Source organism: Tamandua tetradactyla, chromosome 4, assembly GCF_023851605.1.
Source record: "Tamandua tetradactyla isolate mTamTet1 chromosome 4, mTamTet1.pri, whole genome shotgun sequence".
NCBI classification, from domain to species: domain Eukaryota; kingdom Metazoa; phylum Chordata; class Mammalia; order Pilosa; family Myrmecophagidae; genus Tamandua; species Tamandua tetradactyla.
In genome coordinates, this window is record NC_135330.1 from 191,717,617 (window position 1) to 191,738,910 (window position 21,294).

Below are 21,294 nucleotides of genomic sequence, written 5' to 3' on the forward strand. Positions count from 1 at the left end.
GTACGTCTTTCTAGGTTGTTTGGATTTTTTAATATATGTAAGGAGCTGTTTATTTGCAAATGAGGAAGGACAAGAATGGGGGGGGGAACAGAGAGGAAGAGGAAGAGAAGGAGGAAGGAGGAGGAAGGCCAGTATCAAGATGACTCCTGCTGTAGAACCCAGAAAAGGTTCAGAACTGGAGGACCCTTTCTCAGGTACCCCTGAATGCAAAGCAGGTTTGGGGTCTGGGGCTAAAGGCGACAGGAGAGGGGGTAGGGGGTGGGGGTGCCTGATGAGGGTGAGGTTCTAGCTCCCCTCCCCCAGCTGCGCAGCCGGGCACCTCCTGCGGCCTGAGAAGGAGGGGGTTGCTAAGTGAAAGTCTGCCGACTGCCTGGTGAGACCCTCCGGGGCCTGGTTCCCCAGCTCTGGGAGCTCCGTCACGCCCACCCCGGCCGCCCACAGCAGTGCGGGAGGATTTCGGAGGAGAGGCTCTAGGGCTGGGCGGACAGGGCTGCCCTGCACTGGTTTCCTCTGAGCCATCCGGTCCTGAATGCCCTGCGGGGACTAACTCACTAACTCCCCCCAGTTCCCTTTCCCCCCTCCACTCCAGGCAGTCACCAGCATCTTTCTTGGGCTCACACTGGGGCAGTGACACACAGACTTCGGTCAGGATCCCCCTCCGGCCTGCCCTAATGCGCCTTCACTGCTTCTGCCCGCTCATTCTCGCCTCCTCCCCCTGCTCTGAGCTGCAAAGTAAGGTTAAAAACCTTCCCTCCTAGACCGGGCGCTTTCCTTTTGGGGTTATTAATATTTTTTAAAATAATTCTTTTCCTTCATTCTCATCTTAGTGGGGCTTGGGGAGAAAAAGGAGATGAAAAAGTGTGTGCTTAAGGTGCCACTTTTAAGTGGAAGATAAAGTGAACCCATTTTTCTAGAACGTTCCTTTTAAAATGAAGCTGGATGCCCTTCCTCCTTTAATGTGAGTTCAAAGCTTGTGAGAAAGGGTCAGGGCGCGGGCAGACAGGGCCCCAGGAGCTGGCGGGCCTGGGGCTCTGGCTGCAGGAGCAGCTGTCCCCTCTTCAGGCTCCCCAGCAGAGCCCGCGCAGTGGGAAATTCTACCTGGTGCATTTGCCTAAAACCAGGTTTGTTGGTTCCTGGCTGAAAGACCTGACTATGGAGTGTTTTTTCCCTTCTTCTTCTTTTAAATAGCATTTAGCTTTTTAAACCTAAACACTGCACTGGACACCACAGTCTGGAAAATTTCATATCATTTTGGCCAAAACCGGTCCCCCCGCAGCCGTCGTCCCCCCCGCCCCAGCCTTTAGAAAAAGAAAAAAAAAATGACAAGGAGTTTAAATATCAAGATCTATCTCGTCCAGAGCTTTGAGGATGAAGGAAAGCAGCTCACTGGCTCCGCGCAGTCTCCGGAGTGATTTGATGTTCTTTCGGAAGGTCCGCAGCCAGGAAAACGTCCTCGGGTTGAAAGGCAGCTGCCCCATCTGCAGCAGGAGCTTTCACAGGCCCCTCTCCTGCCATTCTGCTCCTTCCCCTCAGCTTCTTCCTCTGTTCCCCACCGCAGCTCACTGCTTTATTTACATGCGCTCCGGCGGAGGCCAGAGACTCAACCCCTTCTGCTCTCTCTGGCTCTCCCTGAGCTGGCCCTGCCGGGGCCACTCCATTGCCTCGTCGTTTTGAGAATTTCCCCCCCTTATAAGGATAAGTCAGAAACCCGAGGACTTAGGAGAGAAACTGCAGCTCCTTCATCTTGGCTGCAGGATCACGGGCCCGAAAGGAGGAGAGGGAGCACTGTTCACCCCTGACGCAGGGGGCCGTGCGGTCTCCTAAGCATCCTGGGCAGCGGCCGGAGCCTCTGAGGCTCCACGGAAATGCCGGTTCCCGGCGCCGGGCGGGGCGGGGGATAGGGCTGTGCAGCGCCCGGGCGGGTGGGGGGGGGGTGCTGGGCTGTGCAGCGCCGGGGCGGGGGGGCTGGGCTGTGCAGCGCCCGGGCGGGGGGGCTGGGCTGTGCAGCGCCACTGCAGCGATCCCGCACCATTAGCTGCCCACGCCGCAGCTGCCGAAGCCAGGCCATCTAACCGAGTCATCTCCCGCGGCCTCGGTGGAGCGTAACCCTGGAATTTGAAGGAGAGCAACATTTTGAAACCTCCTTAACTGTTGGCGTTTTTTCTATTAGAAACTCTAGGCCATAAAATTGCTTCATTTGGGTGTTTCAAGAATGTCAATTCTTCCATGCCCTGATACATTTCAAGCTGCTTCTCTGCACACGCAATTGGATTTTACTTCTGATGAAACACAGGGACGATTATACGAACAGCTTTTTGGATAAAAAGAAGCCATCAAAAATATCTCCTTTTCACCTTGAGTTAATTTAAGGCCATCCCAGGAGCATCGGTTAGAGCCTCTTTCAGTTGCACTGGAAGGAAAAGGAAAAATTGAGTTCCTGGGGGCAAATTTAAAATTCTTCCTTGGTTCTTTAACTGCAGGTGCTAATTCTTCAAAACATGGGATCCTTCATAAGGATATGTGTTAAAGGGAAGGCGATATATAAGGAAAGAAACAATCACAATACCCTTATCACAAATTACAGACCTCTTTGGAATTGTGTTTGATGCAAAATTACAGTCTGTCTTCAACTTCCTTTCTGCAGCTGTGGGTTGTTTACTATTAAGCCATGCAACCTTAAATTACAGAGAAGAGGGGGAAATATCTGTTTAGGGCATAGTCTGTACGCATCTGTACAGATTCCGGTGATTATTTCTATGAGTTGCTCTGCAGATTAATTCTAACACCAGTTTTCCTGGCCCCTTACGTAGTTTTGAAAATGGTTAAAAATTCACAAATAAGGAAAATCTGGAAAAATTTCAAAGCTAAAATAAAATAAGTGATTTGGAAACTAAAATTAAGGTTTAGCCTTTAAGAAAATCACCTTCATTGCTAATTTCTCTTCTGATGTTTCCCAGAATCTGGCAAAGCCAAACTGCAGAAAGGTCAGCCAGATGGCAGCTGGGCAGAAAATCATGTTTAGGCAGTATTATCACAACCAGCTTGCACTGTTTGGAAATCACACATAAATAATGCCAAGCAATCAAGGGAATGGGGCAGACTTGTAGGTTTAGTGAGCCTGCCCTTGCCGGCTGTTTGTGCCCAGGGAGTGTTGCTGGTTCAGGGGGCAGGGTTAGAAGCAGCACCTTCTAGTGCCGGTTCAGTTACTGAATAACTGGTGGGACTTGGACAAGTAACTTAATTTTTGAGGCTTAAATTCTCTCATCTGTCCAGAGAAGAGATTAACATAGATAATCTTTTTTTAAAAAGTCCTGATTCTAGGCCATTTTATGCATCATAAGTTGATGTTGGGGCTTGAAGGAAGTTTTCAAGGGAGAAATGAAGTTTGAGCAGTGCCATGAAAATTTGGTTTGAGAATTTTAGGATATTCAAAGATGGAAATTAATATCTTAGAGGTAAGTGAGAACAGAAGGCCCTGTTAAGGATTGATTAAAATTCTTGCTGTGCCATTTCCTTAGCTGCAGTAAGACCTAGAAATAATGTAAATCATCTAACACAGTGTTAGTTACCTTTAGGTATATGCTAAATGGAAGCTATTAAGGATATAGGAAGCTGGCTATTATTAAAGCAGAAAGTATGCCTGGGGAGGAAGAATACATGAGATGGCAAAGTAATGAAACATTATAAAGCCTGATGCAACAAACTACAAATTACTGTGAGGGGCAGCTGTGCACTATCTAGGGACCTAAAAAATAAATAGCCTCGCCAGTTACTGCTGGTGGAGGGTGATTCCTTCTGCCAGGTGGACAGAAGGGTGAAGAAGGGCAGGGTGGGAACAGGCCATCAAGCTGGGAGGCCACTCAGCGTGTTGTTGTCTATCTTAGCATGATACACTCCTGAGAATTTACCCTGGAAATTCGCTGCAGGTCACTGGTGATGGGAGTCATATGAACACCTGCAACAAATAAACCAGCAAGACTCAAAGTAGAAAAGAGCTTAGCTACAAGCTGTCCCTGGTGAAAGGGTGCGGCAGAAATAGGAACTGCAGTGGAAATACAGATCAATTAAGTGGTTTGAACAGGCTAATATGCTCATGTGGAACACAGCAAATATTTATTTATTTACAAGCTGGCTGGATGGGTTGGTGGGTAGATGGGAAGATGAAAGAATGGAAGGATGGATGGATGGATGGATGGATGGAAGGGTGGGTGAATGGATGGATGAATGGAAGGATGGAATGATGGATGGATGGAAGGAAGGATGGATGAGAGGATGGAGTGATGGATGGATGGAATGATGGATGGATGGAAGGAAGGATGGATGGAAGGAAGGATGGATGGGAGGATGGAGTGATGGATGAATGGATGGAAGGATGGATGACTGGATAGATGAATGGATGGTATCCTTGCAATTAAAGATAGAAGGATAAATAGTGATTAATGGAAAGCTCTATTGATAATGATAAGATTTTTGAGGCACCTGTTCATTTACAAAGCAATTTCAAATGAAGTTTATTCATTAAAGTGAAGGGAAGCTATCTTTCTGAAAAGAATAGAATTTTAAAATAAGAATTCCCACTGGAGTAATAAATTCAATTAAATTTTGGATCTTAAAAAATGTGATATTAGTTTTTCATTTCTTCTGTGAGTTGTTTCCAGGCAACGTTGAACATGTCAAATAAAAAAGTATAAACAGAAGGCTGTGAGATGTGCGACCTTACACTGAAAACCCTGCCCTCGGAAGGCTGCACACACGGTTCAGCTTTCTGACTAGACATTTCTTAAAGGCCAGCCCTCTGTTCTCATATTAGGTTTTTCCAGGAAGAAATTGAGTGATTATAGGAAGACAACTTGCTGTGGTCAAGAACGTAGGATTTAGAGTTAAATAACCTGAACAATTTGAATCCTGACCTTATTGCTGCATGATTAGGAAAGAATCGTGTAAACTTTCCAAGCTTTGATTTCTTCATTTGTGAAATCGGCGTAACTACCGGATCTGTCTTCTTCACAATGAGGTTATGTGATGTGACTGTTTCACAGAATGCTAAAGATGCCTTTTGTTGCTTCTGCCATCTTTGTCGTCTGTGATTGTTGTTGCTGTCATCGCTGTCATAAATGAATGCTATGAAGAGGGCAGCCAGGACCCTAGCTGCATCCCCACAGCTCCTGCTGGGCTGCCCCCCGCCCAGCGCATGAGCCGTTCCTGCGGCACAGACCTGACCCCAGAGCCGCCGCCCACAGCCAGTATTCGCTTCCCTTCTTGCCTTCCACTCCCTGGTCCTTGGCCAACCATGGCTCCCTCCAACCCACCACCCACTTGGACCCTTGCCCATGGCTTACCAAAGGGCCCAGGTGTTTCCTGCTACTGGGACCAGTTTGCGTTTACCCTGGGAAGGCAACGGGAAATGGCAATTCCGGCCCAGTTCTGGTTCACATCAAAGGGAAGCCTCCGATGTATGTTCTGAGCTTGGTTTTCCAGCTTAATCACTCCCCAGTCTGCGCTGGAACCTTCCCTGTCCCCGTTAACATTGGGAAACTGTGAAAACTGTCAGTACGCCTTCCCCCTTCCCTGTTCTCACAGCACCAGATTGTGACGGGTGAAATAAGAAGTGTGTGTGTGGGGGGTGGGACACCCCAAACTGTTGACCTCTCCAAACCCCTTGGGTCTTCAGACTGATTCTGAAGAGCACCAGGAATGTCCAAATGAAAAGATGGAGCACTGCACTTACTAAAAAGCTTCCTCCTCCCAAAGGAAAGGAGGATCCTTGTATGACGCCAGGAGATGTGCCATTTCAGAAGAAAGCTGAATTGTTTTCTGCATGACAGCAAAATAAAATGCGCCCTTGCCATGTGTCCCTCGGAAGAGATGGCTCTTCCCTCCCCAGATGTGAGGAGTGACGCTGCTATATTTTTGTCCATTTTAAGATCAATACACATCCCTCAGACATGGTTTAAGAGCAATAGTGAAGGACAAGCCTTTTGAGGAGAGATTTTCAAATGATGTTTTAAGTCCTCAAAGCAGGTGCTCAAGGCTGTGACTGGGCCTCTATGGGTTTTAACTGTGGCAGCATTATTCTGGGATGGCATATTAACATAAAACATCGCTATTTTTCATCCTGACTACATGAAGATGCTCATGAGCCAGTCCAATTATGGAACCATATGGCAAAGAGAAATTTTTGTAAACAAATTTGTATTTCAATAAAATGTAATAGTCCCATAAAATATAATAATTAAAATGTAAATGATAGTAAGTGTATTTGCTCAAAGCTACCCTCATACCTTACCAGATGGTATATTGTAGGTGATTTATGTCCCACCAGCAGAGGGATGTCAGGCAGGTAGTATTTCTGATATTCTCTTTCTGGCTATATTTCTGTTTCGATGTATCACCCCCTCAAAACAGCTGTGCTTTGGAGAATGTCTTTGGCCATACATCTAGCAGTACAGTGTATTGCAGGGTTTTTTGTTTTTTTCCCATTTCCTTGTTTACTTATGAGTTCTCTGATCCTAGGATTGGAAAGGGAAAAATCGAGGAAAATTTCCCCACATGATTTCCCTCTCTGTTTTCCTATCTCTGCTTCGAATGCCAAATGCTAAGAGCAGCCTTGCTGTGTGGAATGTTTTTCTCTCCCTTTCCAAGGAGGTTAGAGTTAAATTAAAAGAACAGTAGCTGTTTTTCAGCTGCGGGATGAAATGGTGGAGGAGTGAGCAGATTTTTCTCTACTTCATGCTACCAACAATATGCCTTTTCCCCTTCAGGTCTCAGCCTCTCCTTTCTCCCTTGCAACAATAGCCCAGAACCATTAGTGGGAGGCGGAGGGAAGAGGGACGGCAGGTAAATCACAGCAACGAGAGGTGAGGTTACAATGCTGTCTAATTCTCTCCTTCCTGGACACAGGTGCTTAAATCACTAGAACCCCTTGAAAGTAAAGGAAATTGTAACTCTAAGCTTTTTTTATTCGAACATCATTTTTTTATCCGTCTCCTTCAAGTGCATTCCTTAGCCTGCAGCCTTGCTTAGAGCGGGCTTTTTACTCAGGTGGCACCAACCACCCAGGAGATGTTCGGATGCCAAATAAGGTTGCATCTGATTGCACTAGACGAGTCCCTGCTACTTAAAAAGCAAGGCTGAAAGAGCTCAGATTAAGAGTTTGTAAGGATCACAGATCAGGACCGAGAGGCTCACATAAACCCCCTTCCCAGAAAAATGATGGGAAATGGGAGCCATAGAAGTCTACAGTAACATTTAAGATATTCTATTGTAACACCTCTTGCCATAACATGAGTTAAATACATCATAGGCCAAATGGCAGCTCCCAAATGTTACATCCGCATCTGGTAAAAGCCTGATGGAGAGCAGCTGTGGTCCATGAGGGCGTGGGGGGGGGGGGGCGGGTGCAGAGGGTGTGCTGGTTTCTCCCTTTAGCCGGCAGGGCTGACTGGTTCTGCAATACGATCGTACCAAGGAAAAACAGTGCCTGCAAAGAGCAAGAGCTGGGGTTCGCCTTTGAATATGTGCTGGGGCAAATGGAATGATGTTCCCCGATTTAGACATCACATCCTGTGGGGGTGAACTTGTTGTCTCCAGGGCCTCTTGAAGGCGCTGTTTTTAGTTACGGTGTGGTCCAATTGAATGAGGGTGGGCCTCGATCCCTATCACTGGAGGCCTCATAGGGAGAAGAAACCGGAAGCCAGGAGTAGAAGACGGACACACGGGAGGGATCCCGGAGTCGGAGGAAAGCGGAAGGGCGGACCTGAGGAGAGAGAGCGAGCCAGGCGACCCCGAGGATGGGGGAGAACTGGCACCCCAACATCACGGACTTCCGGGAGAGAGCAGGGCCCTGCTTATGCCTGGACATCACGCTTCTGGCTTCCTAAACCGTGAGGCAATAAATGCTTGTTATTCCATCACATAAATCCTTGTCGCTCTCATGTTTGTCATCGCAGCCGTGGGAAACTAGGACATTTAGGGATGCATAAAATGAGCTGGGCCACTGAACAGGCCAGAGGTAACAAGTATCCAGGTTTCCTCTGGCAGCTTTCCTCAGAAGTAAGCAACTGGGGTTCATCTCTTCATTTAGGGACTGAGCAGTGCCCCCTTGGGTGCTAGCATGCCCTCCAGCCCCCGGGGGAGCCAGAAATCAACCAGAACTAGTGCCTGTGGCTTCTGTCTCTTAGCTCAACTTGCTCAATTCAATTTTGGTCCTTGAGATTTTTATTTTGACATTTTAAAAACTTGCCTCTCCAGTATATGGGCCTTGATTTGTGCGATGGTTCTGAATGAATTTCAACAAATTAGTGTATCTTTTTGGATCTTTACAGAGATGCAGGAAGATAAATTGCATCTGTCGCCCATGGAAGTTACAACTTCAGCATAATGTCAGGTTGGGGGGGGGGGGCATCGCTGGCAGGAGCTCCCTGGGGCAGCCTGAACAGAGCTGAGAAAGTAACAGACTCTGATGAGGTAGATGGAACACAGGTAAAAATGTAAGTGAACCTCGTATTCCAGACCCCTGGGAAATCACTCCACACCTATGGAGGATTTTCCATCATCTTGGAAAAAGAAAAAATACCCAAACCCCACATCTCTCTTATCTGTAAGCCATTTAGATGCAATCTCACCTATCTGTGATGAAGTTAAAATGTCCTCTGAGGAATTAAAATAGATGTCACCGACTCTATGCCCTAAAATCCGTATACTTTGATCTTTAGGACCTTAGGCAGGGCTCACTTACTCCTTCTTCGGACAGAATTTCAACAAACTTTACCATCTGGTTTCTAACTCATGCCCATCTGAAGCCATGTCTGGGAAGAAGACAGGAGACTTCTGGAGCAGAAATAAATGGCAGCCGCAAAGAGGGAAGAGCCCACACCCTAAAAACAGACCAAGACCTCACAAGCATCCAGGGACCGCTTCAGGAAGAGTAGATCCCTCTGTCCTCACAGTCCTGTTGGGGGAACAACCTGAAACTAAAGGGACCTTCTCTTTCCTAACAAGGCTTGAGGTTATCAACAAAGGATCAAAATATGCTCATTATATTGACATTTGTGGATAGAGTTTAAAAACCCATCCTTTCAAAATGATTAGATACTTTCGAAGGGAAAGGTTTCAGTGTCTGGAAAATGTGTTCACTAACAAACTTTCATCCCTTTATTCTTACTTTATCGTGCATCCACACAACTAATTCAGCCTCAAAAAATTAGCAGAACTGCCAGGTAGTCCCCTTGTTTTAGTTATTATTATATTGAGAAAATAACTGTTTTTATTTTTTTCAATCTGACTGCTTCACCTTTTTCATCTCAGGAGATGAAGTCTGGTTTATTCTATTTCCTCAATATGTTTGAAATTTCTCCCTTTCCTGCCAGACACTCATAATTTATTTCCTGAACACCAGTAGCGTCCTACCCGGTCTCTGTGATGAGAAGATAATTTCCCTGAAACACAAACCTACTCATGCCATCACCCTACTTAAAGTCCTTCAGCAGTTTCCTGTTTGTTCTCAGGACTGAGTTCAAACTCTTCCAACCAAACAGATTAATAGAAAACTCTGGCAAGTTTGTAGAGTAACCAGAACTCTCATGCAAAATGGTATAGCCAGGTGGTGCGACTGTGTTCAGTGGCAGAGTTCCCGCCTGCCATGCCAGAGACCCGGGTTCAATTCCCAGTGCCTGTCCATGCCAAAAAAAAAAGGAAAAAATGTTATAGCCACTTTCAAAAAGAGTTTGGCAGTTTCTTATAAATTCAACAGACGCCTACCATAGGATCCAACAGTCCTGTTTCTAGGTATATACTCAAAAAAATTAAAAACCTACATTCACGCAAAAGTCTGTGTACAAATGTTTATAGAGACTTTCTTCATAATTGCCAAAGTCTGGGGGAAACCCAAATGTCCCTTAGCTGGATTTCCTGGGAAATCCAGGAAATGGAATACTACTAAGTGAAAAAAGGAAACCAATTCCTGATATATGTAATGACAAGTATGAACCTTAAATGTGTTAGGCTAAATCGGATTTTTTTTTGTATGCTGTATGGTGGGGTCATATTCATTATTTTTGCACATGAGTATCCCGTTATTGCAGCACCATTTGTTGAATTTTTTTGTTTTGGTTGGTTGGCTTTTTATTTGTTTTTGCTTGTTTGTTTGTTTTTTAGGAAGTGCATGGACTGGGAATTGAACCTGGGTCTCCTGTATGGCAGGTGAGAATTCTACCATTGAACTCTCCTTGCACCCCCTAAATCAGATTTTAGAACACTTACTTTATGATTTCATTTTATGATATTCTTGCAAAGGGAAAACCATAAGGACAGAAAACAGCGTTAATTGCCCAGGGCTGGGGTTGGGGAGGGTTTGACTACAAAAGAGCGTGGGAGAATATTTTTGGAAGATGGCTATGGCAGTGGTTCCACAGCTGTATCGATTTGTCAAAGCTCACAAAACTGTGCACTGAAAAGAGTGAGCTTAAAACAAGCCTTGCCCAAGGAGCCTGGTGGTGGGCAGGTGGCTAACCCTAGAGGAGGCTAAGGCCAGGGCGTGGCCTGGGACCAAGGAGGATGGGGAGGAGAAAGAGCAGGCACCGCCAGATGTATTCCAGGAATGTCTGACCAAGGTGGGCAGGGGGCTTGCTCTGTGATCTAGTCATCCAGTGTCTCGGCATTTCTTGGTTCTTTATAACCTTCACGGTTTCGAAGCCAACTTGTCAGCACCACTGCTGAGCTCTGTTTGGACTGGGAGGAAAAAAAGCCAGAGGAAAATGGTGGCTGAGTTCTTTTTTTAAATATTTTTATTATAAACAACAAGCAAACGTACAAATATTCTTGACATACAAACCTTGACATACAGACATTCTTGACATAGTATACAATCAATGGCCCACAATATCATCACATAGTTGTGTATTCATCACCATGATCATTTTTTTGAATGTTGACAGTGCAACCATGGGATTCAATGACCTTGGAGGATGTAACTATTGACATCTCAGAACAAGTTGTACAGAGGTGTGACCCTGGAGAACAAGTATTCTTGTGGTCTCCACAGGGTATCAATTCTGTGAATGAGATGTACGCTCTTGATTGGAGAAAGTTGTGGTGTGATTGGAACAAAATGTGATTCTCGGTGTGGAAAGAAGGAATAAGATTTCCCCAAGACCAAAAAGCAGGGAGTGAAGGTGGCCTTAAAAAGTCAAGAGATAGTTTCCTCACCGGCTGTCTGTAGGAAGGACCCATCTAATGTCCTGCAATGGAAAGATTTCACACTAGAAAGGATCCATTTGAATGTCGTATGTATAAGGAAGTTGTTACTCACAGCTCAATAACAATTTGATAGGATTTAACTCGGCTAGGAGAGAAGCCCTGTAAATATAATGAATGTGGAAAACACATTCATCAGAGTGCACATGTTCATAGACGTCAGTGGACTCCCACTGTAGAGAAACCCTAAAAATGCAATGGATATGGAAAAGCCTTCAGCTGCAGCTCTCATCTTAACACACACCAAGATTTTGGGGATAATTATTCCTTCAAATGACATGAGAAAATCCACACTGGAGAGAGACCCCATGAATGTCATCTGTGAGGAAAAACTCCTAATCAATGCTCTAAATTTAAATGATATGAGATAGTTCACATTGGAAATAAACCCTGTAGATGCAACAAATGTGGAAGAGCCTTCCACTGCAGGTCTCACCTTCACGTGCACCAGGGAACTCACACTGGGGGGATACCTGATGTTTGAACTCGGTGCGGAGGTGCTTTCAGTCGTTCCTCCTTCCGACAACACAAGTGAATCCACCCTGCAGAAAAATCATGTTAATGTCAGCTGTGTGGGAAAGACCATGCACTGCTCTAAACTTCCTCCTGAGAGGGATGACGTGGGAGAGAAACCCAAGAAATGTGGCAGAGCTTTCAGGCAGAACGCTCATTGTTTAACCCACCTGAGAACTCACATAAGGGAGAAATCCTATGAGGTGTAATAGAACCTTCGGCAAAAGTTCTCAACTTTTAAGCCACCGGAGACCACCCACTGGACGGAAACCCTAGGTCTGCAATCACTGTTGATGAACATTCATCAGAGCTCCATTCTCGGTGTGCACGAGAAACCGTTGAGTAGAGGTAACTCCTAAAACTTGAAGGAACGCAGAGCGTGGTGAAATATAAGAGAAGTCCTGCTGGAGAAAAAGTTCAGTGGAATAAACTTGGTGAAGGCTTCACTTAGCCTGTGCATAATATTCTGAAGCGAAATATACTGGAAACAGTAGGAGAGAATACCAAGAACACTTTAGCACACAATTTGACAAAGAACTTATACTTTAGCCAAATAACCTATAATTGAAAATATCTAGGACACAGATGCCAGTTCCTGAACTGTTCTTCAAAATGTTGGATGTGGAATTGGGAACAAAGAATAAGCAGTGAAGTTAAAGCCTGTGCAGTCAATTGGTCCATGTGAATACATATGAAATAACATTTATTGCTGAAAATTCTAATACATTCTTGAAAAATGATGAACTTATTATATGGAGTAAAGTGGGCCATTTTTCCTTTAATACTTCATTTCTGCTGGTAAATTAGTCTGTCTCTATTTTTTATTAAGCTCTGAACATAATTAGAAAGACTTAGGTCAATCATAAAATACTTCAAATATTCACTGAGAAATGAAGATCCCAAAAGTATATCTTAATTATATTAATGTTAAAATCTTAACATTGATCTTAATTTGGAATGAATGAATGGGAAGATCAATAATAAACATAAAATTTCAAGTTTCGGAGAGGAGGGGTCAAGATGGCGGCTTAGCAATGTGAGAGTTTTAGTTCGTCCTCCAGAACAACTACTAAATAACCAGAAACAGTACAGAACAGCTCCTGGAGCCACGATAGTGACCGGACACGCAGCGTACCCCAGTATGGACCAGCTAGACCCGCTGCGAGTCTCCGGAACTGTGAGTTCCCCAAGCCACGGCAGCTGGCGCCCCTCCCCCACAGGCGGTTTCCCGGAGGTAAAGGAAAGAGACTCTAACAGTAGCAGGGACTGAGTCCAACCAAACACCAATTGTGGCATTAATAAACAAATTCTGACTACTAAAAATAGGCCCCCAGCTCAGGCGAAACTGGTCAAGGCGGAGGTCGCTTATTGGGCTAACTGCAAAAGAGGAAAGGGGATGAAACAGGCTTTTGTGGCTATTTCTACGGGGGTTTGGCTGCCTCTGGATTCAGCGGTGGGACTACTCAGGCTGCAGCTGCCCCAGGAATAGGCAGAAACAGACTTGCTTTCAGGGCTATCTCCCATGTGTGCCTTCCCCAGGGGAGGGGTGAAGCCCAACTTAGGTGGAATCCCTCTCTCAAGGAATTCAGATCCCAGGGCTTGGCAATTTGAAGCCATTAAAACCAGCCTAGAACCTCTCCTCTGTCTCCACCACACCCCCAGCAGGGAGAGCCTTCCAAAGTTAAAGGAGCCACAACATCTTTTGCTGGTGGGACCCACAGACAGACAAGCACCACATACTGGGCAGGATAAGAACAGAGCCCAGAGACTTCACAGGAAAGTCTTTCAACCTGCTGGGTCTCACCCTCAGGGAAAACTGACGCAGGTGACTCCTTCCCCCTGATAGGAGGCCAGTTTAGTCTGGAAAACCCGGCTGTAGTCTGTAATACCTATGTAGATCCTCCTAAGGGTGGGGAGGGAAAAGGCACCTTACAAGCAGGACAAGAAACAAGAAAACAAGAACTGAAAAATTACCCTCTGTTAATCAAAACTTAAGCTAGAGGCCCAGAAAAAGCTGAACTGAAGGTCAAAGAAAAGATAGACAACAAACTCATCTAGCAAGAAAACCCTAGGTAAGATAAGTGAAAGCAATCTCCAGAATAAACTAATTAAGGTAATTAAATGTCTAGACGCCAGCAAAAAATAACAAATCACACCAGGAAAATTGAAGATATGGCCCAGTCAAAGGAACAAACCAATAGTTCAAATGAGATACAGGAGCTGAAACAACTAATTCAGAATATACGAACAGAAATGGAAAACCTCATCAAAAACCAAATCAGTGAATTGAGGGAGGACATGAAGAAGGCAAGGAATGAACAAAAAGAAGAAATGGAAAGTCTGAAAAAACAAATCACAGAACTTATGGGAATGAAAGATACAGTAGAAGAGATGAAAAAAACAATGGAAACCTACAATGGTAGATTTCAAGAGACAGAGGTTAGGATTAGTGAACTGGAGGATGGAACATCTGAAATCCAAAAAGAAACAGAAACTACAGGGAAAAGAATGGAAAAATTTGAGCAGGGGCTCAGGGAATTGAATGATAATATGAAGCACACAAATATATGTGTTGTGGGTGGCCCAGAAGGAGAAGAGAAGGGAAAAGGAGAAGAAAAACTAATGGAAGAAATTATCACTGAAAATTTCCCAACTCTTATGAAAGACCTAAAATTACAGATCCAAGAAGTGCAGCGTACCCCAAAGAGAATAGATCCAAATAGACGTTCTCCAAGACACTTACTAGTCAGAATGTCAGAGGTCAAAGAGAAAGAGAGGATCTTGAAAGCAGCAAGAGAAAAGCAATCCATCATATACAAGGGAAACCCAATAAGACTGTGTAGATTTCTCAGCAGAAACCATGGAGGCGAGAAGACAGTGGGAGGATATATTTAAATTACTAAAACAGAAAAACTGCCAACCAAGAAGTCTATATCCAGCAAAATTGTCCTTCAAAAATGAGGGAGAAATTAAAACATTTTCACACAAAAAGTCACTGAGAGAATTTGTGACCAAGAGACCAGCTCTGCAAGAAATACTAAAGGGAGCACTAGAGTCAGATACGAAAACAGAAGAGAGAGGTGTGGAGAAGAGTGTAGAAAGAAGGAAAATTAGATATGATATATAAAATACAAAAGGCAAAATGGTAGAGGAAAGTATTACCCAAACAGTAATAACACTAAATGTTAATGGACTGAATGCCCAGTCAAAAGACATAGACTGGTGGAATGGATTGAAAAAAAGGATCCTTCTATATGCTGTCTACAGGAAACACATCTTAGACCCAAAGATAAACATAGGTTGAAAGTGAAAGGTTGGGAAAAGATATTTCATGCAAATAACAACCAGAAAAGAGCAAGAGTAGTTATACTAATATCCAACAAATTAGACTTCAAATGTAAAACAGTTAAAAGAGACAAAGAAGGATACTATCTACTAATAAAAGGAACAATTCAACAAGAAGACATAACGATCATAAATATTTATGCATCGAACAAGAATGCCCCAAAATACGTGAGGCAAACACTGTGAATACTGAAAAGGGAAATAGACACATCTACCATAATAGTTGGAGACTTCAATTTCCCACTCTCATCAATGGACAGAACATCTAGACAGAGGATCAATAAAGAAACAGAGAATTTGAATATTACAATAAATGAGCTAGACTTAACAGACATTTATAGGACATTACATCTCACAACAGCAGGATACACCTTTTTCTCAAGTGCTCATGGATCATTCTCAAAGATAGACCATATGCTGGGTCACAAAGCAAGTCTGAACAAATTTAAAAAGATTGAAATCATACACAACACTTTCTCAGATCATAAAGGAATGAAGTTGGAAATCAATAATAGGCAGAGTGCCAGAAAATTCACAAATACGTGGAGGCTCAACAACACACTCTTGAATAACCAGTGGGTCAAGGAAGAAATTACAAGAGAAATCAGTAAATATCTCGAGGTGAATGAAAATGAAAACACAACATATCAAAACTTATGGGACACAGCAAAGGTAGTGCTAAGAGGGAAATTTATTGCCCTAAATGCCTATATCAAAAAAGAAGAAAGGGCAAAAATTCGGGAATTAACTGTCCACTTGGAAGAACTGGAGAAAGAACAGCAAACTAACCCCAAAGCAAGCAAAAGGAAAGAAATAACAAAGATTAGAGCAGAAATAAATGAAATTGAAAACATGAAAACAATAGAGAAAATCAATAAGACAAGAAGTTGGTTCTATGAGAAAATCAACAAGATTGATGGGCCCTTAGCAAGATTGACAAAAAGAAGAAGAGAGAGGATGCAAATAAATAAGATCAGAAATGGAAGAGAAGACATAACCACTGACCTCACAGAAATAAAGGAGGTAATAACAGGATACTATGAACAACTTTACGCTAATAAATACAACAATGTAGATAAAATGGACAAGTTCCTAGAAAGGCATGAATAACCAACTTTGACACAAGAAGAAATAGATGACCTCAACAAACCAATCACAGGTAAAGAAATTGAATCAGTCATTCAAAAGCTTCCCAAAAATAAAAGTCCAGGACCAGACGGCTTCACATGTGAATTCTACCAAACATTCCAGAAAGAATTAGTACCAACCCTGCTCAAACTCTTCAAAAAAATTGAAGTGGAGGGAAAGCTACCGAATTCATTCTATGAAGCCAACATCACCCTCATACCAAAACCAGGCAAAGATATTACACAAAAAAGAACACTACAGACCAATCACTAATGCAAAAATCCTCAACAAAATTCTAGCAAATCGAATCCAGCAACACATTAAAAGAATTATACATCATGACCAAGTAGGATTCATCCCAGGTATGCAAGGACGGTTCAACATAAGAAAATCAATTAATGTAATACACCATATCAACAAATCAAAGCAGAAAAATCACATGATCATCTCAATTGATGCAGAGAAGGCATTTGACAAGATTCAACATCCTTTCCTGTTGAAAACACTTCAAAGGATAGGAATACAAGGGAACTTCCTTAAAATGATAGAGGGAATATATGAAAAACCCACAGCTAATATCATCCTCAATGGGGAAAAATTGAAAACTTTCCCCCTAAGATCAAGAACAAGACAAGGATGTCCACTGTCACCACTGTTATTCAACATCATGTTGGAAGTTCTAGCCAGAGCAATTAGACAAGAAAATGAAATACAAGGCATCAAAATTGGAAAGGAAGAAGTAAAACTATCACTGTTTGCAGATGATATGATACTATACGTTGAAAACCCTGAAAAACCCACAGCAAAACTACTAGAGCTAATAAAGAAGTACAGCAAAGTGGCAGGTTACAAGATCAACATTCAAAAATCTGTAGTGTTTCTATACACTAGTAATGAACAAGCTGAGGGGGAAATCAAGAAACGAATTCCATTTACAATTGCAACTAAAAGAATAAAATACTTAGGAATAAATTTAACTAAAGAGACAAAAGACCTATGCAAAGAAACTACAAGAAACTGTTAAAAGAAATCACAGAAGACCTAAATAGATGGAAGGGCATACCATGTTCATGAATTGGAAGACTAAATATAGTTAAGATGTCAATTCTACCTAAATTGATTTACAGATTCAACACAATACCAATCAAAATCCCAACAACCTATTTTTCAGAAATAGAAATATCAATAAGCAAATTTATCTGGAAGGGCAGGGTGCCCCGAATTGCTAAAAGCATCTTGAGGAAAAAAAACGAAGCTGCAGGTCTCACGTTGCCTGACTCTAAGGCATACTATGAAGCCACAGTGGTCAAAACAGAATGGTACTGGCATAAAGATAGATGTATTGACCAATGGAATCGAATAGAGTGCTCAGATATAGACCCTCTCATCTATAGACATTTGATCTTTGATAAGGCAGTCAAGCGAACTCATTTGGGACAGAACAGTCTCTTCAATAAATGGTGCCTAGAGAACTGGATATTCACATGCAAAAGAATGAAAGAGGACCCATATCTCACACCCTATATAAAAGTTAACTGAAAATGGATCAAAGATCTAAACATCAGGTCTAAGACCATAAAACAGTTAGAGGAAAATGTAAGGAGATATCTTATGAATCTTATAATTGGAGGAGTTTTATGGACCTTAAACCTAAAGCAAGAGCACTGAAGAAAGAAAGAAATAAATGGGAGCTCCTCAAAATCAAACACTTTTGTGCATCAAAGAACTTCATCAAGAAAGTAAAAAGACAGCCTATGCAATGGGAAACAATATTTGGAAATGACATATCAGATAGAGGTCTAGTATCCAGAATTTATAAAGAGATTATTCAACTCAACAACAAAAAGACAGCCAACGCAATTACAAAATGGGAAAAAGACTTGAACAGACACTTCTCAGAAGAGGAAATACAAATGGTCAAAAGGCACATGAAGAGATGCTCAATGTCCCTGGCCATTAGAGAAATGCAAATCAAAACTACAATGAGATATCATCTCACACCCACCAGAATGGCCATTATCAACAAAACAGAAAATGACAAGTGCTGGAGAGGATGTGGAGAAAGAGGCACACTTATCCACTGTTGGTGGGAATGTCAAATGGTGCAACCACTGTGGAAGGCAGTTTGGCAGTTCCTCAAAAAGCTGAATATAGAATTGCCATATGACCCAGCAATACCATTGCTAGGTATCTACTCAGAGGACTTAAGGGCAAAGACACAAATGGACATTTGCACACCAATGTTTATAGCAGCATTATTTACAATTGCAAGGAGATGGAAACAGCCAAAATGTCCATCAACAGACGAGTGGCTAAACAAACTGTGGTATATACATACAATGGAATATTATGCAGCTCTAAGACAGAATAAACTTATGAAGTATGTAACAACATGGATGGACCTTGAGAACATTATGCTGAGTGAGACTAGCCAAAAACTAAATGACAAATACTGTATGGTCTCACTGATATGAACTGACATTAGTGAATAAACTTGGAATATGTCGTTGGTAACAGAGACCATCAGGAGATAGAAATAGGGTAAGATATTGGGTAATTGGAGCTGAAGGGATACAGACTGTGCAACAGGACTGGATACAAAAACTCAGAAATGGATACAATACTACCTAACTGTAATGTAATTATGTTAAAACACTGAATGAAGCTGCATGTGAGAATGATAGAGGGAGGAGGGCTGGGGACATAAATGAAATCAGAAAGAAAGATAAATGTTAAAGATTGAGATGGTATAATCTAGGAATGCCTAGAGTGTATAATAATAGTGAAATGTACAATGTACAAATTTTAAAAATGTTTGGCATGAGGAAGAACAAAGGAATGTCATTATTGCAGGGTGCTGAAAATAGATGATAATTAATACTTTAAAATATCACCTTATGTGTGAGACTAAAGCAAAAAATGTTTATTTGTTACAAAATTTAGATTTTGGCTAGAGCATTTCCTAATATAACTCATGTAGATAGTTTGATTGAATGTCATAAGTAGTTGGAATCTCAGGTAGCACATGAGATTTTGTTGGTTTGTCCAGAGTGATCCCCCGATGAATTCCAGAATGATTTGATCAGTGACTGGAAAAGTATTTGCAAGCCCCCTTCGGGGAATGGTGAGAGTGGGGAGAAATTCAACTTCCCCAAGTTGAATTCTTGATATTCTCACAAGCAGTGTGGACAACCAAAGCTATAGGCTGAGCCCCCAGTCTTGGGGTTTGTTCACATGAAACTTAACCCCACAAAGGATAGGCCAAGTCTACTTAAAATTTAGGCCTAAGAGTCACCCCCAAGAGAGCCTCTTTTGTTGCTCAGATGTGGCCTCTCTCTCCAGCCAACACGACGAGCAATCTCACCACCCTCCCCCTCTCTGCGTGGGACATGACTCCCAGGGGTGTGGACCTTCCTGGCAACGTGGGACAGAGATCCTAGAATGAGCTGAGAATTAACATCAAGGGATTGAGAGAAACTTCTTAACCAAAAGGGGGAAGAGGGAAATGAGACAGTGTCAATGGCTGAGAGATTCCAAACAGAGTCAAGAGGTTATCCTGGAAGTTATTCTTACGCATTAAGTAGAAATCACCTTGTTGTTCAAGATGTAGTGGAGAGGCTGGAGGGAATTGCCTGAAAATGTAGTGCTGTGTTCCAGTAGCCATGTTTCTTGATGATGATTGAACAATGATATAGCTTTCACAATGAGACTCTGTGAATGTGAAAACCTTATGTCTGATGCTCCTTTTAGCTACTATATCAACAGAAGAGTAGAACATACGGAATAAAAATAAATAATAGGGGAAACAAATGTTAAAATAAATTCAGTTTGAAATAGTGGTAAATGAAAGCGAGGGGTAAGGGGTATGGTATGTATAGTCTGTTTTTTCTCTATTATCATTTTATTTCTTTTTCTGTTGTCTTTTTATTTCTTTTTCTAAATCGATGCAAATGTACTAAGAAATGATGAATATGTAACTATGTGATGATATTAAGAATTACTGATTGTATATGTAGAATGGAATGATATCTAGATGTTTGTTAATTTTTTTTAATTAATAAAAAAAGTTTTAAAAAAATTTCAAGTTTCAAAGGGTGATTTTTACTGTATGTAAATCCTATTTTAATTTTTTTTTTTAAGGGGAAACAAAAATAGAATGACCATATGTTTCAATTTGCTTGGTAGAACTCAGGATTCTACCTAGTGTCCCAGGGCAATTTATTACTGGCTTTCTCCCTCAACTCTCAAAAATGTCCCCAAGTTATATGATCACTGTCTTAGCTAAGGATCCCCTCTCCACCCTGTATCTAGAAAGCAGAATCTAAGACAAGGGATTCTGGGCAGGTAGTTTGTTTGGGGAAGCGATTCTGGAGAGAGGTGTGGGGAACTGGGGAAGAGTGAAACAGGGAAAGAAAGAAAGCCAAAATAAAGTGGCACCAGATTGGTCATCCTGATGTATAGCCGCGGATTGACTCTACTGGTATTGTCTACCTACAGAATGGAAGGAGAACTTTCCCACGGACTCTCATTCCCCACTGGTCAAAGATGGCTCATGGAGTGTTAACTTCCAGGTTGCCCCGATATGAGGTTAGGTGGGTCAGTGCTGGCATCCAGAAAAGCCCCATGGCAGAAAAAGGCAGATACTGGTGGAAGCTGAGGCAAGGTGCTATCAGCTACAACTGAGTCAAGCAGGTTGCTACAGGGATGGGTGGAGTAAGGAGTAGGCTAAGAAGATGTGAGGTGGGACCGAAGAGATATCAGATTCAGTCATCCTGTTTAAGAGGCCTTCCACACTACCCTCTGAATTCCCTTCTGATCTTATCTCCAGCCACTTATTCACATGCTTCTTTAACCCAGTCATCCTAAACACCTTTCCTTGGGCCCTTTGTGCTCTCCCAAAGGATTATCCAGACTAGTTCTTCTTTAGGGCTACAACCGTGGTTGTACCAGTTGTACAGTATACAAGGGCTCTTATATCCATGAGCTGGGGCTTAAATACAGCCCAGTCACCACTTACCAAGCCAGGTGCCTGCAGAGTTGTCTTTGCACAAAAGA

The 21,294-nt window shown here is 42.7% G+C and overlaps 1 long non-coding RNA gene across 2 annotated transcripts; it reads left to right on the forward strand.

Moving 5' to 3' along the window:
- The first annotated feature begins 123 nt into the window (after positions 1-123).
- LOC143681667 (uncharacterized) lies at positions 124-20,784 on the forward strand. Of its 2 annotated transcripts, none has more exons than XR_013174768.1 (3): positions 124-194; positions 10,156-10,200; positions 20,737-20,784. It is a non-coding gene; the product is annotated as an uncharacterized LOC143681667 (long non-coding RNA). The 2 variants fall into 2 exon arrangements; XR_013174769.1 differs by lacking the exon at positions 20,737-20,784 and adding an exon at positions 19,582-19,639.
- Positions 20,785-21,294: the final 510 nt, after the last annotated feature.